Here is a 22092-nt window from a genome sequence, read left to right on the forward strand (position 1 = left end):
CGTTTTTCAATTTTACATAGTTTCTCCCAGTCCTTGAGTTCAGAGACATTCAATAAATATGATATAACAAAAAGATCTTTTATTTTGCATGTTTGGTAACTGAAGGGAAATAGAGGACCTTTTATGGAGCAAAGCTTGAGATAGTTTAAGATTTCAAGGTAAACAGCTGCAGAAATCCTCTTACTGCAAAGAAATTATTAAAATGAAAAGGTCCAAACGTATTCAAAGGACACTGCTTAATATCCTGCTGTTTGGTTGTGGTTAAACCAGGCAGTTCCTTTTTGTTTTGTTCATTACCTAGCTTGGTAGAAGCTTGTAAATCAACAAGACTGTGGTGATCACTTTTAAATGTTACTTGCATTGCAACCTTGGCACAAGGTAGTTTAATGTTAAAAGCTTCTGCACTGTGCTCCCTCCTCGGTGAGGTGATTGCAGGGCCACCTGAATTCTGTTCACAGTGTAATGGTTATGAGAATATATATTTCATGTGGTGAGGGTGGCAGGAGGATCCAGGCAAGCATAGTTTAGCATCCGGTTTGCTCATATAAATCAAATATTTTTGCTGGGGACACAAGGAAAACAGGCGGAGCCGCAGCTGGAGAGGGAATGTTGAAACTGGCAAGAGGGGTGTTGTGGAAGGGGGAGAGGTGCTGCCTACACCTGCCTGAATGTAATGGAGCATTTAGGTAGGTGTTTCTGTTCATTCCTAATCGAGAGAAGCATTAGGAATGCAAATTATGCCACCTTAAACGGCAGTGGCTGTGAGATTAAAGTGCTCCCCAAGCAAGGGCAGCTGGCAGCACTGCCGAGGTGTCTCTCCTTTCCTGCTGTCCCTGATTCCCCCTTACACTGCCAAAGAATGCAGAGACACTCAAATCTCCCCTGGGCCCTCCTTGCCTTGCTGCCTCAGAACTGGTTGCTAAAATCCTCAAGGTTTGCCTGGTTAATGTTGGATCTGATTTTTGCAGAAGACTCATTGAGAAGACTTTTGAGAAGACTCATTACCTCAAAAACTGATTGTGGATCTTGCTTGGTTGGTCTTGATGGGAAGGCTGGTGTCTATTTTTGTGCAAAAATAAGGCATGAGGGTCCCCTCTGACAAAGCTTGATGCATCAGAAAGTCTTTGAGGTTGGTAAGAATGTCTTTGAATGATTTTCAGCTTCCTCTGTATTAATTCTGACCATGTTTCCCACTGGCTTCTTCAGTATCAATAATATAAGCTTTCCAAGGGCCTGGTCCAAATGCTTTTCCAAGGCCCAGGCTGAATACTTAGATTCACTTGGTGTAAAATACTTAATTTTTACATCACATATATCTTCTTTATTTTCTCCCCTCTGGCTCCCATTTTGTGATTTCTGTCCTAGTCAGCTTTTCCACTTTGTGTCAGCCCACTGTCAGAGGAACAGTATTGAAGCCTCCAGTTGAGGCAGTTCAGTAATAAACTGTAGGGAGAACAGAAGTGGTTGAGAAAATGCACTTGGAGCAGAAAGGGGTTTCCTTGAGATTTGCTTTTAAATAAAAGCTCCAGCAAACTTGTTGCTAGATCAGCAGCTGCTCTGAATTATGTTCTGGGTAAATGACTTTTGAGAGAGTCCTTGTTGCCATAATGAGAAATCTTTTAAGAAACAGACACACACAGATTGTTTTTCCTAGGGGAAATTTGTATTTGGAGAACTCCAAGGCTTTGTATTTTGTTCATGACAAAAGCAAAAGGACAGGACAGTGGGTGCCCTACTAACACTGCTCCAACAGAGAATTTCACTTGGAGCATGACCACTATGATTCAGCAGCTACTGTTACTTTTTCCTGTGTTTTGCTATTTCAGGGTCTGAAGCTGATGATGGTGGGCACTTCTGAAAAGCTCCTCTTACTCCTCTCCAGCACAGTGGTTTCAGACTATTGCTTTTATGAACTGGCATTTCACTTTGTCACTGGTGCATCGTGTTGGCTTGGTTGTTCTGAAAGAAAAAATAATCAGCCAGCCTGGCAATGATGGCTGCAAAGACTTGTTCAACAAATCATAAACAACCAGTTTTCTGTCTTTGACATATAGTATCAAAATACGCAAGGCATTAGTAACTAATTACTACTTTTTATTTAAGTCTTCATCAAAAGATGTGAGCTGTGTTTGCTGACATAAATTTAGTATAAAAATATCATGGTAGTTTGTGTAGTTACAAGTCATCACTTGTGTATTCCTCCTTCTAATCAGTGAGCATCTTTTGTAAAGTGTAAAGCACTAGGTGTATTATTGGAGCAATGTGAATGATAAATAATGCTCACATACAGAAAGATTATAATACACTATTCAAACCAACAGCTAAATCTCTGATGTTAGATTATTTCTCTCCCTCTATGCACAAGGACTTGTAGCACTGGCCAGTTCAGAAGCCGTATTCCTTCCCTTTCTCCAGCAGGCAGAAATACACCAACCTGACTGATGTAAACACTTTTTTCAGGTGTTTCTTGACAGCCTGTGGAGTTTGTGCAGCATCCATGCAAATTTAGGGTTTGGGGGGGTTGAGCTAAATTACTCAATTTGCACTTCCATGCAAATCAAATCAACTTCACATGATCTGCAAACAGCAAAGTTGAGCCATGGAAGGTTTCAAGAGCTTCCCTCTGTTTGAGATGAAGAACTGCAATTCCCATTACACAACAAATGTCTTCTATGTCTTGGTGTCTTTTTTTCTAATCCCCTCCCCACAGAGATTGGTGGTGGGAAACCAGAATTTCTGGAAGCTTCAGTCTGGGGAAGAGCTGATGGTAATTTACTCTTTGCTCAGTGTCTCTTCTCTATGTCTTTTTCTAACAGTGCTCTGAAATTATTGACTTTTGTATTCATCGTCACCCAAATTTGGATGTTGCTTAGTTGTGTTGTGTGGAAACCCTTAACTCTCTTAATTGACAATTATTTTAGTGCTGTGAATTCTCTTTAGAATGAGACTCATGACTTTTTTAATCACTTGAAGCCTCTTTCCCCTGCTCCTGCTAAGGGCTAAGAAAGCAACTAAACAAGCAGAGCTGTAAAATGATGGCTGGTTTGCAACATCAATTGCCATTTTTTACCTCATAACAAAAAATAGTGGTTTCCATAGCAGTGTTTTTCAGACTGAATACTGATTTCTTCTTTATTTTTAATTGAATTTTTAAACTAATTATGCTTGTTTGTTTCTCTGCACTCTGTTTTGTATTTTGCCTGTGTAAGATTTTAGCAAATTAATTAATTGGTCAACCACAGCTGTTGCCCTTTGTACTGCATCGACCTCCTAATCATTTCTTACAGAAGCTTGCAATTTGTTCCAAGTCACACCTTTATGAAGCATGAACTCTTTTTTTCTCCCTTTTTATTTTTTCCCCAAATTAATTCTTTCCACAGTAAGGCCATAAGTCATAGCATAATTTGAAAACTAACTTTCAGAAACAGTAAATTTCACGTGAGCGTTTAAAATGAAAGTTAGAGTGTTTGTGGTTTTCTTTTCAATTTATACTCAAGCATCCGTACTGGTTGCTGCCCTGTTGCTTGTCTGGAATTAACAGTATATCCTCATATGCCCAAGTATTTAGAGACCTTTAAATGTATTCATATGATTATTTTTTTTTCTACAAAGTAACAAATTTAAGGTTTCCCAAGTCTGATCTGTTAAGACTTGGACGGACGTGGCCAGGGGTGGCAGGTAACTTCAGTCTAGTACAAAAAGTGTCCCTTTTCACATCTGGATAAAGACCAGAACCAAAGCCAGATGTTTGCTGGTGAACACTTCCAGGAAGAAGCCGTGCTGGGAAGTCTGTGAGCTGGTCCTAGGTGATGTGTAACAACTGCCATTGCCGAGGCTTCTCCTTATTTCCCATTTGTCTTCTGAAGGGTTCATTAGAATGTGTTTTTCCAAACCCCATTAGCACACTTCCCTTCCCCCCCATTAAGTACTGCTCCTTATTCATCAATGTTGTTCTGCAAACATGTATCTGGCCTGGCAGAGATGCAATGAAGGGGCCCTAATTAGGCATTAGTGTTCACACATTTTATTTTTTCCTAGTTTTACCTGAGGTGTCAGAAACCAGAGGCAAGGTTCTTCAGACTGTAGTTGAGAGCATTCACCATGGGTCAGACTCTGCTGTGCTGCTCCCAGAATGAAGCTTCTCTGAATCTCTCTAATTAATACAGGCAGATTTACTGGAAAGATAATTTCATAAAATTCATATGGAGTCACTGGAAGATGCCACAGACAATTCAAGCGGTCTGCCAACAAACAGCATTTTTATTCCAGCTAATTATTTTTAATGATACTATTAGTAATTGGAACTCACTGTACACAGCACCCTCCAGATAAAGATCTCAGCAAGTTTTGCATAGCAGTCATGTGATGCCTCACAGAACACTTTAGGATTAGAGTGAGTTTCTTTTATTTTTAGACAAAACTCAAAATCTTATTCTCTACTCCCAAATCCAATGGTGTCAGAGCCACAAGCTGGAGCTTAAACATTGCCTTGGCTCCATGCCCTGATCTCTGATGGCTGTTTTATTTCATCATTTGGTTGTGTTCTCTCAAGGTGCTGTTTGTCATTGTTTCCCAAGGACTCTGATGCCTCAGTTTAGTCCTGTGTATTTCACCTATGCAAGAAATTTCCGCTGGAGATGCCCCTGCTCTGGCAGCAGTCACTTGGACCCTGATCAAGCAACCACAGATAGGGAAGGAAATCTTTACATGTAGTGTGCCAGTGATTAATGCATCTACTTCACCCAGAAATGAATAAGAAGCAAATGAGATGTGATTTTTGCAAATTGTTAAGCTGCTGAAAGAATGAAATGAAACACAAACAATGTAATGTGTTGTTAATCTGCTCTGCTCTGAGTGCCAAGTGGTCCAGACCAGCAAGGGGTAGATGTGCTTGCTCCCCCCCCAGATGTCTGTGATTGTTATTTTCAAATATCACTGCCCCAGCAATAAATCACCCCTCAGTGCTCCAGAGCATCAGCCTTTATCCTGACAGCTGGCAAAACCTGTCTCTTATAAACATGTTCATTCATGAAGGCTGCAGGTTTGGGGTCTGCCTGTGTTTCAAAATAGGAATTTTAGAAAAAGAATAAGCACGAGCATTCAAAGCTTTGTCACCTTCTGCTAATTGCATTTATGATGACAGATGATTAGGAAAACTGAGTTTTTCCTGGTTTGAGAGGAGATAGGACTTGGTTGGGACTGAGGATGGGAGAGATGACTTGTCTGCTTGGAAAACTCTCTGGCTTTGCTACAAGAAGGGCTTCTTTCCAAAGCACCAGGAAAATTTGTAGAGATAAATTCAACCTGAGTACAGGAGAAAGGCTTTTCCAAGGACATACTTATGTATCTGAAACTATGGTTGTGGATAAGAAGGTTGCCTGTTTGTTACAGTAGGGTTAGCTTGGAAAACAGGGACCTGCCATCCACCTCTTAGTGTTTCCTGTACTAGAGGGGAAAAAAAAAAAAGTGAACAGCTCTGCTCAGTTCCTTTCTTCAGAGATGCCAGGACCTTCTCTTCCACTTTTTTATTCAAATCTCTACAAAGTTAGAAGTTGCAGTGCATGAAGATGCTATTGTCCCTTCCATGTAAAATAAGCTGTTCTTATGGTCCTGTCCAGGTCTCAGAATTTAACGGGTTTTTTTGTTGTTGTTGTTGTTTTTTTTTTTTTAATGGTTAGGCTGGCCTTCAAAGAAAGTGGTTCTCTAGCAATGTTTTATTTAGGCAGGCAGAAACAGATCTTTCACTACCACTTTCAAGATATTTTCAGTGTTTGAATTTGTGCATGGAAGAAAAAAGATCCATTCACCCTGTCTTCTGTACAGGTGCTTCAAATTTAGGTTTGTTTTCATTATTAAGTCCTGTTTAAGGCATATCTTCAAGGCATGTTTACACAGAAGGAAAATTCAAGCTTTGGGATTTTTTTCTGCTCACAGTGAAACGAGATTTAGAAGTCATGCATTCCAAAAATTACATCATTTCATTGTAAATCTGAGGCTACAGAAGGTGGTTTTACAGAAGGTAGTTTTCCTTGGTTGTTAAATTATTTTGTATATCTGTCTGCACTTGAGAGAGAAACTATAGGGAGAGGATTTCAGCAATATGTCATTCTGCTTAACTACTTGTTATCTTTCATATTGAGAAACAAACCCAAAACACAAAAAAAAGAAGGAAATCAGCTCTTCCAAGAGCAGCCCTTGTTGCTGCTCAGAAAGTTTGCTAAAAGGCAAACACAGGCTGTTGCCACACACTTATCACAGGAGGGGGAAATTCTGAAACAAGAACAATGTTTAAAGGCTGAAAAGAATTCCATTTGTCTTCCATTCCTCTTCAAGCTGTGTGTTGATTTGGCACAGCCTGATTTTTTGGTAGCGGGGGAGGGCCACAGGCATAGCTTCTGTGAGAAGATGCTAGAAGCTTTCACCATGTCTGACAGAACTAATTTATGATGGCTCTGAAGATGGCCATGCTGCTGGCCCAATTAGAGAGGTTGGTAATGCTTCTGTGATGGCATATTTAAGAAGAAAATCAAAACAGCGCACAGGCAGATTTTCCCCCAGGGGTGGGGAGCCCTGCGGCTGCTGCTGCAGCCGTCACCATCCCAGCATGGTCTGTGGCCACCATGGCCACCACCGCACCAGCACAGCCCACAGCCAGCCCTGCCTGCCTGGCCACCGGTGAGAGACGGTCCAAAGATCCCTCATCTGCCTCACCACTGTCGCCAAGGATGGAGACTGAAGCCCCCCAAAGACTGAGACCCTTAAAATTCTAACCCAGGGGCGCTGGCCTGACTGAAGTGGGATGTTTGCCAAGTGATGCCTGCAGCTGTGTTCACTGGACCAAGACTGGTTTCCCATGGGAACCAGTCCTGAAACAATGGGTCCTGCTCGCTGCTGGGATGGGCTTGTCCTGTTTGGAACTGGCATGCCTGCACTTGTTCTCAATGGACTTCTCCACTGTCCTGTACCTCTTCTCTCGACATACTGTCCTGTATGGGGACCTCAAAAAGACTATAAAGACCCCTGAGTTAACCAAAGACTTTGAGATCTCCCCATGGAAGAAGACAGATCTATTGACTGGACCACGAGGATTTCATCTCTACATCGGTAGCTATTACCCACCTCCGCTTTCTCTTTCTCTATCCTTTGTCTCCTTTCTAATCCTCCTATCGCATTTGCTGTGGGCACTCAATAAAAGGTGCATTTGTTTTGATTAATACTGAAATCCCCTCTGTGTTGTTTCGCACTCTGAGATCAGTTAAGGAACCATCATGACCCCCGCTTGTTTCAGCGGATCGTGACGCCACCCCAGCCAGCTGTGCTGCGGGAGGAAGGGCAGGGACACCACACCGGCTTCTCCTTCCTGGCGCCCCGCATGAGGAGAGGCATTAAACAGCACCAGGCCACGGTGGCCACCACTGCCTTTGCAATGGCGGCAGGGCCACGTGGCCAGCAGTGGAAACAAGGCAAGAGACTCTCCAGCACGGAACCAGACAAGATCAACTTCTCGGCACTGCGGCGCCTTGCAAGACTCTTTGAATTAGTGGAACGTGTTGACAGTGGTACCTACAAGCAGCGGTTTTCTCTAATCGGAGAAGAGGAGGAAGTGAGTGTATGTGAGGGAAACAACATGGGGGCACCAAGGTTGGTAGAAAAGAAAGGGGGATGAGGTGCTCCAAGCGTCGGAGCCAAGATTCCTTTACAAGCCATAGTGAGGGCTGTGGTGAAATAAACTGTCCCCCTGTAATGAATGAAGTCCACGGGGGATGCAGAGATCCACTCACAGCCTGTGGGAAAAGTGCTCATGCTGGAGTGGGTGAACAAGTGACCCACGCCACAACAGTTTTGGGATGACTGTTTTCCCCTGGGAGGGACCTCATGGCAAACCAGAGGAAGCACTGCTCTCCCTGAGTGAACAGAAGAAGATCCTGAGTGACGAACTGACCAAAACCCTTACAACCCGTCTCCTTGCATTGTCAATGAGAAAGAGGGAGGGGCTGGGGAAAAAAAATTTTTAAAGGCTTGTTTCTCATTATTCTCCTCTAACTCTGTTAATAATAAATTTACTTTATACCTTTAAATTTGAACCTGTTTTGCTCTTAGGGTGTTTTTTCTCCCAGTCCTTATCTCAACTCATGAGGCCTTTGTTAATTTTTTTCCCTCTCCTCTCCCCAACTGTAGCAGGAGAGGGTAAGCAAATGACTTTGTGAGTGCCTGGTGTTTTGCCAATATCAAACCACGACAATGAGGAGAAAACGATGGATTAGAGTTCATTACTGGTTAGTCGGAAAGATAAACCACAGTGGAATGACCAATGCAAATGATGGTGGTTCCTCTGTACCTGTGACTGTTGAGGGAGTGGCTGCACCCTGACACGGGGGTGAGGCAGCAGAAACTCTCAGAAACTGTTTTCTTTATGATTCTTGCTGCCTTAGTGTGTATTGCTTAGTGAGTAGGTGGCGAGGCACAGTACCCAGCATTGATTCCTTTTTTAGAGGGTGCTAAGCCACCTACGAACATAATTTCTATTCCAAAACATTATTGTTTGCAACGATTGATTTTATTATTTTTTTAAAAAGTCATCTCCTAGATGCATGACCTGCTGTACAAATCTGTTACCCCACAGACACCTGACCTGGGATGCTCCTCTCTCCTGGCTGGTGTTGTCTGTTGTGCACTAATGCCAGGTGCCAGGCCAGATCATGGGGCCAGATCAGTCACAGCAGCTCTGAAGTTGCATTCTATCACTTCATGGTGCTGCTGATCGATCAGTACTCTTGGAGCCTGCTGCCTCAGACATCTGTAAGAATTTGCTGTGTTGGCTTATTTGATTTCTTCCAAACGTAATCGGAGTTTTTACATTTGTCTTTACTGTTTGCTTAGTGTCAGTTGAGAGAAAACACATTAAAGAATAAAATGCTTCATAACTTTCTATGGTTTCTTCCTATTTTTTAACTCTTTTCTGCCCATTCCTTGAGGATAGAGTTGCTGTGCCTTTTGTAGCTGTTAAAGGTGGATCTTATGCTGAATTTCAGCCAGACTTTTTGGAAGTCAGCAGTGTTGCGGCCCTCTGAATGGCCATGTGCCCTTTGGGGGCATTGTTCTGAAAGTTTCAGAATGCTGAATTTGCCTCAGCCATGATGGTAATATCTGGTATAATTGGTGGTATTATTACCTGCTGTGAAAATGTGAAAATGGCATATCAAGATCCTTCCTAACTGAACTGTGTGATCTGTGCCCACTCCCTCTCACATGAGGGTTATAATGTAGACTCAAATTTCTTGGTAGCTTTTCTTAAAAACATGAGTAAGTCCTTCCCTTTTGTCTTGCAAAGCTTCTCGTTACTGGGGAGCTCCCCCAGACTAAGGCAGCATTAAAGTCATGATGGATTTTAAGAAAGTCACACATCCATGATCTTAAAGAGATTTTGGTAGCATTGTACAGGCTCCTGCACATTACACCTTGTGACACTTTTTGCTTTACATGATCTTTGTGTGAGATATGTCTTATTCACACTTTCAGCACACATCTACCTGGCACTACCAAAGACCTAAAGGTTCTCAGTTTTGGTGTTTGGAGTGTAGGAACACAGAAAAGAGAACATACTTTAGAAGAAGTGAAGATGAATGGGTTGTGCCAGCAGAAACTTAGTGGTTGTATTCCTGTATTTTATTAAAAGTGTAGGAACATTTTTTTAATTATATGCAGTTTACAGTTGATATAATATTATTGAAAGTTTGATAATAAGATGGGAAAGAAAATGTATAGAAGTCTGTGAAGCACGTCAAACGTTGTATCTTGGATGTGCAGCCCAAATTGGAATTAGTGTGTTCTTGGGTATAGAGCTATGCCACATTTGCCTTTAGAAAGGTTGTAGCACAGCTACATAGTAAACTCAAAAGAAAATATTTCAAAATTAGTGTTTTGATATCAGGCAGCTTCAGCCCACATCTTCTATAGAAAATGCCACACCAAGTACTGCTAAATATAGATGCAGAACTGTGTGAGCAGAAATTCCTGTGCCTCACCAAGGCATCAGCATGTGGGTTGGAATTCAGGGAGGTGAAGTAACCCGAGATAATCTATGTTTGGTTAAGCTAGATTTTAGCTTAGTCTTTCAAGGCAGTTTGCCCAACATTAGTTGGGTTTTAACTGTTCCATATTTTTAAAGCAAGCAGATCTTCACAGGAGCATCTGTGACAAAAATGGACTGAAAATGTCAGCACTGTTGAAATTAAACAGCCTGTCTTTTCAAGCCTTTCTGTCCTTGAAGGTGCAATTTTGCTCTGTTCCACCAGGTCCAGTTCTCATTAGTTCATATGGAATCACTTTTGAAAGTGAAGGGTAGTTTGACCTCATGGTTATCTTTTTTCCTGTTTTGTCTGCAATTACCAACAGAGATCCATCTGGAAAACCATGTACCTACTTTAATTTTCATTGACAGCTGAACCATCCTATGTTTCTAAAGTGGCAGGGCCTAGTAAACACATTTCTCATGTCTCCTATTTTTTTTTTTTTAATGTCACAGACACCTCAGTAGGTAATCAGGATATTCTTAATTAAAAAATCTACTAAACTGGGACATCTTCCAAGGAAATGAATTAGGCCTAGTGGTATTTAATTATGCTGCTAAGGGAAGCTTTGGTTTATCTTATCTACAATTCCATTGACTGTGTTTTAGGAAACTCTGCCCCTACTGAAAATTCTGCCTATCTGAAACAAACCCTGCTCATCAGAGTGAGTGGTTGCTGCCCTTAGGTCTCTTCAGTCAAACTCCATATTTTCCAGAGCAGCTCCTTCAGTTATGTGCAGACCAGGATCCTAAGCTGGATCTGGCCAAGGTAAAAATTACCCCTGGAAAGAGAATTTGGAGCAAGGAGGTGCTTCACATCATTTCTCAGAACAGCTGAGGGTGAAGCGTTGCCAGGCTCCTGTACCTCTGGAGTTCAGCTGTGGCACTGTACAAACTGCAGGAGCTAAATATTTGTTTCCTAATGCTGTTTCTCACCAACTAAAGCTGTGTGGAGTTTGAGTATTGCTTGGTATTGATTGTTGCATGGTACTGCTTGATCTGAGCTTTAAATTGGATCAGAAGGTCTGTGCCTCTGTGATACATAAACTCATATTCAGATCCGTGCCTCGGTGTTTTCCAGGGTTCTTGTCACACATGTGACAGCAAAAAATGAGAATCTGGGAATCAGTGCTGCTGCCAGAATTAATTTGTGGTGCCCAGTGTGAACTGTTGTGTGTGATGACCCTGTATTTATGTTTAAAATGTTATTGCAGTAGAATAGTGTTTTAATTAGCTGGGTCCACTTTCAAATGGCAGCATCAAACTTGCCAATCAAGCAGTTTGTTGTTAATTGCTGTATTTTAACATCTCTTATAATAAAAGATATTGTCTCTCTGCATAATTCAAAGCATTAAAAATGCTGAACTAGAATGTCTGGAATATCTGCCAGCATTATGAATTTTTGGATAGGTGCTAAAATAAAAAAAAAATTAAAAACCAAGCTTCCCTCAAATTAGCACACAAGAATTTTACTGTTGGAGATATTTTTCTTGACTGAGAGGCACATACGTAAAACAAATTTTCTTTGAATAGGTCTTGTGACATCCTTGCTTTCCTAATTTTCTAGTCTGCCTCAGGCAAAAAACTTTTTTATGTATCCAGTAGCTTGCAATATTTAATTACTTTGCATTTTCTTGATTTTTAAGGAAAAACTATATGGTCAATTTTGACTAAAAACTCTTCATTTTAAAAGTTTGCATTTGCAAAATCAAACACCAGCAGTTCGGTAATTCCAGTGTCGTTATTTGCACTGGGAGCCTTCTTCCTCTCCCAAATGAGAGGGAGAGAGAGAGAGCACTCCTATACAAAAATCAAACACTGCAACCGACAGCAAGTGCATGTGAATTAGGAAGTGGAAAAGATCCGAGATTAGTTACACACAAAAGTGAAGCCAATTAGGCTGTTTCGTTTCTTGGTGAAGAGTAACTCAGAGAAGTTAAGCATCACAGCAAATTTTCAATTAAGCACAAGAGTTACTTTTCTATTGTAACACTCACTTTTGGTATCTGGCTGTTATAATTAGTGACATACCTGGCATTTTAAAGACTGGCATGAATAATGTAAAGGCCTTTATTTCAGCCTTACAGTTGTGATTCTTGGCTTTTAGTCTTAAAGACTGCAGGAGATCAGGTTTTGTTAGTGCTTCATCTACAAAAGGGTGCTGCTCATTTTCAAGAGCAGATGTCCAGCTACACTAAGTGTTAATTCCTAATTTGGGACATGCAGAGGTAGACGTGCATGGACTTGATACCCTTCAACTCCTGAGCCACTGTCCTGATTCAGGGCAAATTTGGGAGGAAACCTCCTAATGGGGTTCCTCTGGAGAAGCAAACCCAAATGGCCCCTCCCTCAATTGGTCCTGGAAAAAATCTCCTTAGAGAAAAGTGGAAAAAACTATTTATTTAACAAAGTGGCCACAAGCACAAAAAATGCATAATACGAAACAATAAAACCTCTCACCACTCTGAAGTGAGATGGCAAATTGAGAAAGTTCTTGCCATGGGTGTAGCTCAGCTCTCTCAGACTCCTACCAGTCCCAGTCCCTCCAGTGCTGCTGGAACATGCTGTCCTGGGCCCTGGTGGGTGCAGGTGTGAGCTGCTGGTGCTCCTCCGGGTTTTTCACTCCAGAGCAGGTTTAAACAGTCCCTAGAAAAAGGAAAAAACAGTCCAGAGAGCTTCTCTGCCTCAGCCAGCTAAACTACCTAAAAGCACAGGAGATCTCTGTCCTGCTGTGTGTCCGTGTTTCAGACAAACACACTCCAGGAGAAGAACCCGCAGGAGTGAGAGCAGTTTCTCAAAACAAACTCCACACTTCTCCTTCTCCCTGCTTCTCTCTCAGAACCAGTCTTAAAGAACACAATATCCAACACAAACAGAACAAACTGGGGATACAAGCATCATAAAGACACCCTAGGACAGCCATCCTCAGAGCTTCCAGACTGACGAGAGGAGCTGCTGCTCCCACATATGTGACCCAAATCCGGATCCAGCTGTGTGAGTCAGTGTTACCCATCCAATAAACCCTCCTTCCATCTCATTCTTACACACTTCTCTGCAAATGTGTTGCTCATGTCCATGTGGCTTTTGGAGGTAATTGGCAGGAGCAACCTAAACCAATATAAACCCAATTTACACTGGCATTCAGGTAGCCAAAAAGCAGGTTGCACTGGAATGAATTAGGTTTCCAACTGACTTAAAACTTGCACACCTGCTGATCATAAAGGAAGCTGGAAGTCAGACTCAGGTCTGTGGTGTTCCATTTCCAAGCAGCTGCCTCCTACAAGATACTGAATTTTTTCACAGAAATTGTCCCAGTGATAGGAAGGGCTGTCCTGGCATCATGAGGTTTGAAAAGTGGCTTGAAGTACATTCAGCAGCAGGCAAATACTGTCAGGCAGTAAGGGAGATTGGTTCACCCTTCATTAAACAGGAAACCATGTTTCCCATAATATTTGTGTGAAAACATTAACCAAGCTCAGTGGTCTGTGCTTTGAAATACCTTGAAAATCAATATACCTTTTAATCTTTTCATTCTTGGTTTTCAAAAATTGCATTTAAGGCTGGTTTTGGAGACAAGGAATTGCAGGAATATCTCTGGACCTGGCCATATCTGCAATTTTGTTTGAGGTCAGATCCTATAGGAATGCAGGAAGGAAGGGGCTGGGGGTTACACAGCTGGGCTCAAACCTTAGCCCAGGCTCCCTGTGAGCTGGGGCAGCTTTTGCTCCTGTGCTAAAGATTTCTGGCAACCGAAGAGCACAAATACAGAATGCATTTGCCTAATTGCATCCTTACTTATGCACAAGTGGTGTGTAATAGATATTTACAAATCAGGCTGCTTTTCAGCTATCAACACAATTTTATGTTTGGAAGATGGAGCTGTGCTAATTTCATTTTATACTCCAAAATGAGAATGAGTAAAATGAAATTAGGTTCAGTACTAACTCCGTGCAAACCTTTTCACTGAATTTTGCTATAAACAAAGAAGTACATGCAACCCTATGTGTTTGGCTCTCATGGATGAGATCTGAAATAGATTTTTTTATACATTGGAGTTTGTTGTACTGAGTAAAGCAGATATGCTCTAACTCAAAGTAGGCCTATGAAGGGGTTTTGTTCATGGAAGATTTTTCCACCACTGGCTTGGTAGTTTGCTAGCTGGGGAGCTAGCAAATTTTAAATCTTCAGGTTTAGCCCTGGATCTGATGCTTACATGCTTTTTCTTTTTTTTTTTGCTGGAAGTGTTTCCAAATATTAAAATATATTTTTGCCATACTCAGTGTTCCGTACTGGGTTGAAGGGAGGAAGGGGGGGAAGTGAGATTCAAACTATTGATTTTTGTAAGAGTTGTTTTAGTTTCACTCCATGGATTGAAATAGGACATTTAACTTAATAATGGATCTGGATGTGCTGCTTTGTTCACAGCCTTAATTTGGCATTTGTGGTGGGGCTTTTGACAGAGATAATCAAATCCCAGAGGAAGGTGGAAAAAAAACCCCAAAAACAAGCCAAACACACACACAAAACAAATCAGCAGTAAAATCTGACATACTGATCTTAACCATTTGCTTGCACTGGAGCTGCTTTGGTGACCCTGGCAATTTGTGACTCTGCTATCTCTGCATGCTCAAGCAATCAGGTTTTATTTCCACGAATGCCTGCCAACAGCACTTTTGCAGCTGTGTTACAGACAGGCTGTGGTAAAACACAGGACAGGGACATTTTCTGAGTCAGTCACATCATCACTCCTGTCTGTTCATGCCCAGGTTCTTTCCCCTTTCTTCTTGGCCTCATCCCATCCCTTCAAATTTTAGTGACCCCATATCACGCAATTTTTGCTCAGGAAATAAATTCTTTTGAAGGCATAAGAGAGTCTTGCTTCTGTGGATTGCCCTTTCCCCTGTTACAGTGTGTGAATAACTCCCCTGGAAGAGGAGCTGCTCATCAACTGCAGTGGCAGAGTGGGGTCCCAGGGTTTAATCCAGTGACTCAGTGCATTGTCATTTAAAAGGCTTTTCTCCAGAGGGGAAAAAATGTTTCAAAAGTTTAATACTTTGTAGGGATAAACTGTTCCTTTTAAAGTCATTGTTGTCTTGTTCTGATACATCATCTCGGAAGATATAATTCAAAGTGCCTTTATGTCCCTCTCTGTGCTGCCTGCAAGCAAAATATTTAAAGCAGGATGCGTGCTGTAATCCTGAATTCAGCGTGGGGACTTTGGTGTGGTTTTTTTCACTTTTTTCCCCACTACTTTTGTCTCGTGTTTTCTCTTTCTTTTCTTTTTTTTTCTTTCTTTTCTTTCCTTAGATTATTCTAAGGTTGTAGGAGGTCAGAGCAAGCACAAAGTACTTTTTGAGAGAAAAAGAGTTATTCAGTAAGGGATGATGTAAAGTAAGAGAAGTAGTTTTGTGGGGAACTTGTGGCTTCATGAAGTGCTACTTCCTGGTCTTTCCTTCCTACCCAGAGACAGCCGTGAGAATGTTAGAAAGGGCCCAGCATCAACACTTCCTGGGATATTGTGGAAAAAAAAAAATCCAAATAGGAATGAAAGCAAAGACTTTCCAATCACCTACAGAACAAAATTAAATTATTTTAGGTCTCTTGCAATATTTAACATCAGCGGTGCAGCTGTACCATATCTGAACAGAGCTAAAGGAGAAATTCCTTTCACAAAAGAAACCAAATTAAAACATTTTAATCTTTACTAAATGCTCTTATTTTTGTCCTGAAGGGAAGTTACCTTGAAACACTCAGCTGCTGGGAAAAGTGTGTTTCTAATAAAACAGCTTTGAAGAGGAGCTTTTTGTTGAGAATCCTGAAAGGATTTTAAATATATATCTTTAAAGACCAAAGTCTTGTCGTACTACAGGAACCAGCTGCAGATTGCCTCACTTTAAGGGGAAAACACTTCTCCAGGCAGCTGATCCCTTAGTCTGTGTTCCCTGGGATGTCCTACATGTCCTCCTAAAGCCACTGGCCTTGACTCTGAGCTGACTGTGCCTTCTTGATGCACCACTGAATCCTTCTGTCTGTGAAATCACCAGAAGAATACGGGGAAATGTGAAATTTTATTAGTTATTGTGTTCTGTATCCACCTGAGCCCCAGTTTTGAATGCTGACAAGAAGCCATTCTCAGGTATGTGAAATGACCAGGTTGTTAATGCCACAAGTGTGTCAGCACACAGGGACTGCCCTGGATTCCTGGTCCTGCCTTCAGCCAAAATAAACTGGGAAGGGGTTTGGATTTCTCCATGGTCAGTTGTAGTCAGAGGTTGAGATCAGTGGTTTGCAGGCACATGAACAGGTTTCCAGTGGGTAAAACAAGCAGAGGATGGAATTGAACAAAGCCTGAGGAGTAAATCCTTTATTAAGGATGTGAATCTTAAAACACAGTGTACCCAAGGTAGTGTTTAAGACTGGAGGAGTTTCCAGTGAATAATGAACACTGGCATTAGTCGGGCAACCACAAAAAGAGGAAAACGTCATTGCATTTTCAGACTTGGGAACTGAGAGCTTTTATATTTGATGGGCACTTAAGAACCACAGCTGATACTTTTTCTGACCTTTTCAGCACTAAAAGCTACCACAAACAATAAGCTTTGAGAGCTGCAGAGTTTCACTTTAAAAGCTAAATCATGTTTAAATTGTGGGGGCATATAGTAGCCCATGGAAATGTTGTTGGGGAAGATGAATCAGGGAAACCTTATAAATATGATTGTTTAGCAAAAGATTCTGAAAATTTGAAAGCTGTAATAGAAATGGAAGATTACTTTGAGTTGTAGGATATCGAGTCTTAGTTACTATACAACCTGAAAACAATAGCCTAGCCAGCTGAAGGAGAATCCCTTTTGATTGAACAATACCTTTCTGCTGGCTAAGGGATCCAAAGGTCAATGTAGCAAAACAGAAAAGTCTAAAGAGTAGTTTTTAGAGTTTAAAATATAACATAGTATGATAATGTAGTAGTTATAATAGGCTATATGTAGATTCTATAGGATCTTTTGTCTTGTATTGATTGGTTGGTCACTGTAAATTAGAATATTCATCACAAAAAGAGATATAATGCATTGTAAGAAGGACCTCACTCTCTATTCCTGGCTCTTCCCTCTCTTACTTCTACCTCTCTATTCCTGGCTCTTACTTCTACCTCTCTTAACTCTTACCTCCTCCCCCTGCTCTCTGACCCCTGCCACCTGGCTCCCTTCTCTCTTAACTCATACCCCCTTGCTCTTCCTCTCGCTCTCTCTGGGACTTTCCTTCAGCCGAGGCTGGTGGCTGAAGGCAAGGCCCTTTTTACCCACGACCCTTGCAATAAAACCACCTATTCTAGAATATCTCAGGTCAGCAGAATTCCTTCTCCCTGTCGTCCGCGGATGATCCTACAAAATGTTAATGTTATTTTTCTGCTGTTTAAAAGCCAGCCAGGAAAAAACTGAGGCAGAGACTCGTGGATCCCCATTGAACAGGCCAGTTTTTTGGTCTGGGTTTTACACTGCTCAGTTCTTTGGCCAGTGATACGTCTGTTTTCTGGATTGAACATGATTGGCTGAGGGCCCTGCTTGGGTTTGAATCAAACCTGTTCCTGCCTCATCTGAGGACTTGTTCTGCTTCAAGGTTGGTTGAATTTGGGGGTCCAATGTAGCCATATTTATCTGGTAGCTGCATGCCAGCTACAACCGGAACATCTCACTAATTTGATAAGAAGAAAATTGTCTGGGGAGCATCAGCCCTGACTGGGGGACTTCAGCTCAATCACAATAACAGTAAAATGTTAATAGTGTAGTTTACACACAGTGTTATGGGCAGGCCATATTTTAGGGGTTCATCAATGAAAATAATCTCCTTGTGCATCAGAAAAATGTCTGGACTAGGAAATAATTGCAGAACACTCCATACAATCACATAGGATTGAACATAAAGGGATCAAGCTTACAGAAAACTCGATTCTGGCCTATTCTGAGGGCACTCTTCTGAGTTTGAGACTGCCAAACTGAACTTCATTGGGATGCACCCAGACACGTCACTTGGAAGTTCTGTGATACAAAGTTTGCCACATTATTCTTTCATAAGAATGTGACTTCCCTGTCAGACATAGGGTACAAGTAGAAACCTCAGTATTGAACACAGGAGTGAGAAACTTCAGTATTTAATGTGCCCTTTTATTTCTGTCAGTCACCTCTCAGCAGCTGCAGGAGAGATCAGGACAGGGTACAGCAGGTTTAAGTGTGCCTGGGTGTGTTTTGAACAGGATAGGGTGTTGCCAACCCAAATAATTGAAAAATGAGCTTTGTCTCCCTTTCTATCTTCAAACAGAAAAATTTCTTTAAACTTTAACTTTGAAAAAAAAAAGCAATAATGCTGTTACTGTTATGTGGGTTTATTTTCTATTCTTTTTTTTCCCTTCATTTTATTCTTGTCAAGGTACTCTAGGAAGGACTGTATATTAAACCAGCTAAACAAAAATGCAGGGATTTAAAAGGTAGGGGGCTCATAATGGCACCCTTCAGATTCATACAATCCAAATTCCTTGATTGTCTTTCTTCTTTATACCAATATTTTCTTTCATTATTGCTTCATGAAGCCTTGCAGCCACTGGACTCAATGACAGCTATTAGCAGGAAAAGAATAAAGAAGTGGGACTGAGAGGACCCCCCTTTATTTTGTGCAGTTGAAAATAATAATTAGAAATTTAGAAAATAGCCTTTCTAAAAGAAGGAAGCAGTGGAGGATAGTTTTGGCACACTCCTACATAGCTCAATATTTTTATACATTCTTAAGTCTCTTCCTGTTTTAATAAATCTTCCTTGGGTAAGTGAAATAAATTTGGTCCATGAACACCCTCCATGTAGCACACTATCATAAAGACAAGGAATTTTTAATAAGGAATAGAGGCATCTTTTTAAAGGTTTGGGACTTCTTCGTGTAAGAAACTGAGACAATCCTGATGAATCAGGTCAATGTTTCTGTTGCATGTTTGAAACCAGTGCATGTATATTTAATATGTTCTAATATTTGATCTTTTGCATATCTGGCTTAGCTTTTGCATATCTGGCTTAGCTGGATTATGTGATAAAACTCTCATTTGATGCCTGGTTCCACTAGAGCTCACAGCAGACACTGCTGGGTGTTGAGATCAGGTTAATAATGCAAACTGCTTGCTGTGAGTCACTGCTAAAAGTAACTTGGGACATTTAGAGGGTGGGCCTGCCCTCCTCTTTGGAGCATTATTTCCTCGGAAATGATGAGTTGATTGCATTCCCAAACCAGCCTCTGTTGTCAGGTCCAGCAACACGCTGGGGGTGAAGACATGGCCAGTATGTGAATTGCTTCAGTGCCAGCTTGGTTTGGAGGGGAAACCTCCCTGAGAGAGCACTAAAAGGCAATAGATTTAGTGGTGTTTCCTGTTAGAAAATGTGTAGGTCCAGGTGCTGCCCTGGTGGAGCCACACTGAACACTAGGCAAGGCTGAGGGCACAGATGGGTGCCCTGTGAGCCATGTGAAGCCCCTTTGTCCGGGGGCTTCAGTGCACAGCACAGTAATGACAAAATCCCCATGAATTTGAGGAAATTGTGTCCTCTCTCCTCCTCCTTGCAATTCAGGCCCTGAAATGGCTCCTGCCTTTCTGCTGCTGACATGAAATGTGACAAGAAAGAGTGTTTTCCACTCAGATACACAGGATCCATCACACTTCCCAAGGCCGTGTCCTGTTCCCTGGCACTGCAGTGCTCATAGGAACAGCAGATGACAATTAAGGATTCAGGTGCACTCATTGGAATGAGGAGTGTGGGTCAGAATAGCCTCTGTTGTAATTTCCATCACATTAAATTGTGAGCCTGGCATCTTGTGTGCCTTTCTCCGATGCTGAGCCTGAGTGTTAAGGGTGAAGCTTCTGGGAGCTCCTCAAGCAGCTGTTTGGTGGCTCTGGCTGGAAAGCACTCTGCCCACCAGCAATATCACACTGTGCTCACTTGGTTAAATACATAGTGAGGGATTTGCAGGCTCAGGTTTGAAGAGATTGGTAGCACAGGGCTTTATCATGCAAAAAGAAGATTGTGTCCCCAGAGATAACAAACCATTCCAGAGTTCTGTGCTTCAAAAGGATGCTGGATGCATGTTTTCCCACTGTCAGCCAGCATGGAGAGTGGAGTGAAGCATTCTTTCAGCCTTTCTTATGCTCTTGAAAAAGAAAACACACAGTAGAAGCAGAACAAATATATATTTCTGCTGAGTGATGTTATGTGGAGATGATCTCTTGGTGGCAAGACCAAATTGTTCAGTTCTCTAGGGACAGACACCTTCTACTTTGTTGATTATGGACCTGCTTTGCCCATGTGCCAAAGTGACCCAAGCAGTGGTAGGACATCTAAACAAACCAAATTCTGCTTGAACCTGGATGTGTCTTTGGTTGTATCTAGCAGTGTCTCTTTGCTCAAACAAATAATTTAAACCAGCACTTCCCCTGGCCCTTTGATTTGGGAACTTCCTGGGCAACTGCTGCTGCTGGTCAGTAAGAATGAATTGTACAAATCCAGCTCCTCATGTAACACCTCCAACTACCTAGGCAATATCCCAGCACCGGGAGGCCGAGCAGGCTGTTGAATTGAATTGGATCTTGTCCTTTTGCTGTTCTCACTCAGATAATCAATCCCCAAGTGAGTGTGTGCATCTGCCAATATATGTGCTGCCAAAACACCCATACAGCTGTGTTAAGAGGAAAACTTCCTTTCATTACAAGTTACAATTTTTTTTTGGTTACCAGTGGGCTTTTGCTGAAACTTGAAAATAAGACTCAAATTGCCAATGTGGGCCATGTGGCTCCATCTTGTTCTCTTTCCAGATCTTTCCTTGAATGTCAGCTGAGTATTACACTGTTTAACAAGGCTGGCACTGTAAATATATCCTTTATTCTGATGTAAACAGCTTTGAAAGAAAAAGTATGAGACAGTGAGAATTAATAGGAAAGCAGTATGGTGTAAATTCCACTTTACTTTTAGCTGTTCTATTGAAAAAGCAGTGAGCTTTTTCTTTTTTGTGACAAGGCCTGTGACTTGGCAGTATAATTGGTGCAAAATAGACTGCCCGGACAAGCTTGTTTTAATAGGATCAAACTCCAGGAGGTAAGAATGTTGCACTGTGAAGAATCTAGTTTTTAAGGGTTTTGGGGAAGACTGAAGCTGAAAAAAATTCTATAAGTGATTGGTGAATCACAAGGTACTACCAAGTTTTCTTTGTCTAAGAATTTAAAAAGCACAAAAATTACAAACCCCCTCTCTTCATCCTTTTGCTTTGCCTCTGGTTTGCACAGTTGTGACTTTACAGCTGCCCTGGCTGCTCTGAAGATCTTTTGAGCCTGAATTCACTCTGAACTTCAACCTTGAATTGAATCTTTGTCACTTCTCATGGGAAGGGAAAAAAAAATGCAGAAGCCTCAACCATGGCCTTGTGAACTGCCAGCTGGGCATGAATGAAGTTTAAGTATTAACTTTCCAACAACTAAATGGCACTATTTCTCCGGACACACAGGTGACCCTCCTGCATTCACTCTATCCAGTAGGCAATGTCTCTGTTTAATTATCTCATTTCTATCCTTGAGCTTTCCCAGCCACCCCCACAGCAACAAATCCAGCTCCTTCCTAAAGCTCCATGTGCAACAATTGGACAGGCGATTCCTAAATACTTTGCTGCTCATAATGGAAGTAAAAGAAGGCACTTTAAAAACAGTGAATGCTTGTCTCTTTTCCGTGATGTTTGTTCCTTCTTTTTGTCTTGGCATGCCATGCTCCAGCAGATGACTCCTGACTCCCTGTCCCCACTGCCTGATACTTCTCCGGAGATAGTGAAATGCCTTTGTCCCCTTTTTGGAATAGCTGCCTCAAGCTCATCTGAGGCTGCTGCTGCTGCCAGAGCTTATGCTGACTCCCGCAGCAGCTCAAAATTCCATGGGCTCAGCAGCCTGGCCCCAGGGCAGGGATGATTCTGCTGGGGTAGAGGAGGGGAAGACGAAAGGGCTGTGAAGGACCAGC

At 41.8% G+C, this 22092-nt stretch overlaps 1 long non-coding RNA gene across 2 annotated transcripts; it reads left to right on the plus strand.

Annotated features, from left to right (window-relative positions):
- The first annotated feature begins 524 nt into the window (after positions 1–524).
- Positions 525–3201, plus strand: LOC136299253 (uncharacterized). Of its 2 annotated transcripts, none has more exons than XR_010723471.1 (3): positions 525–686; positions 969–1129; positions 1827–3201. It is a non-coding gene; the product is annotated as an uncharacterized lncRNA (long non-coding RNA). The 2 variants fall into 2 exon arrangements; XR_010723472.1 differs by lacking the exon at positions 525–686 and adding an exon at positions 762–810.
- The last annotated feature ends 18891 nt before the right edge of the window (positions 3202–22092 follow it).

Source organism: Chamaea fasciata, unplaced genomic scaffold (assembly GCF_029207755.1).
Source record: "Chamaea fasciata isolate MVZ Bird 193981 ecotype frontalis unplaced genomic scaffold, bChaFas1.0.hap1 SCAF_19, whole genome shotgun sequence".
Taxonomy (NCBI): Eukaryota; Metazoa; Chordata; class Aves; order Passeriformes; family Sylviidae; genus Chamaea; species Chamaea fasciata.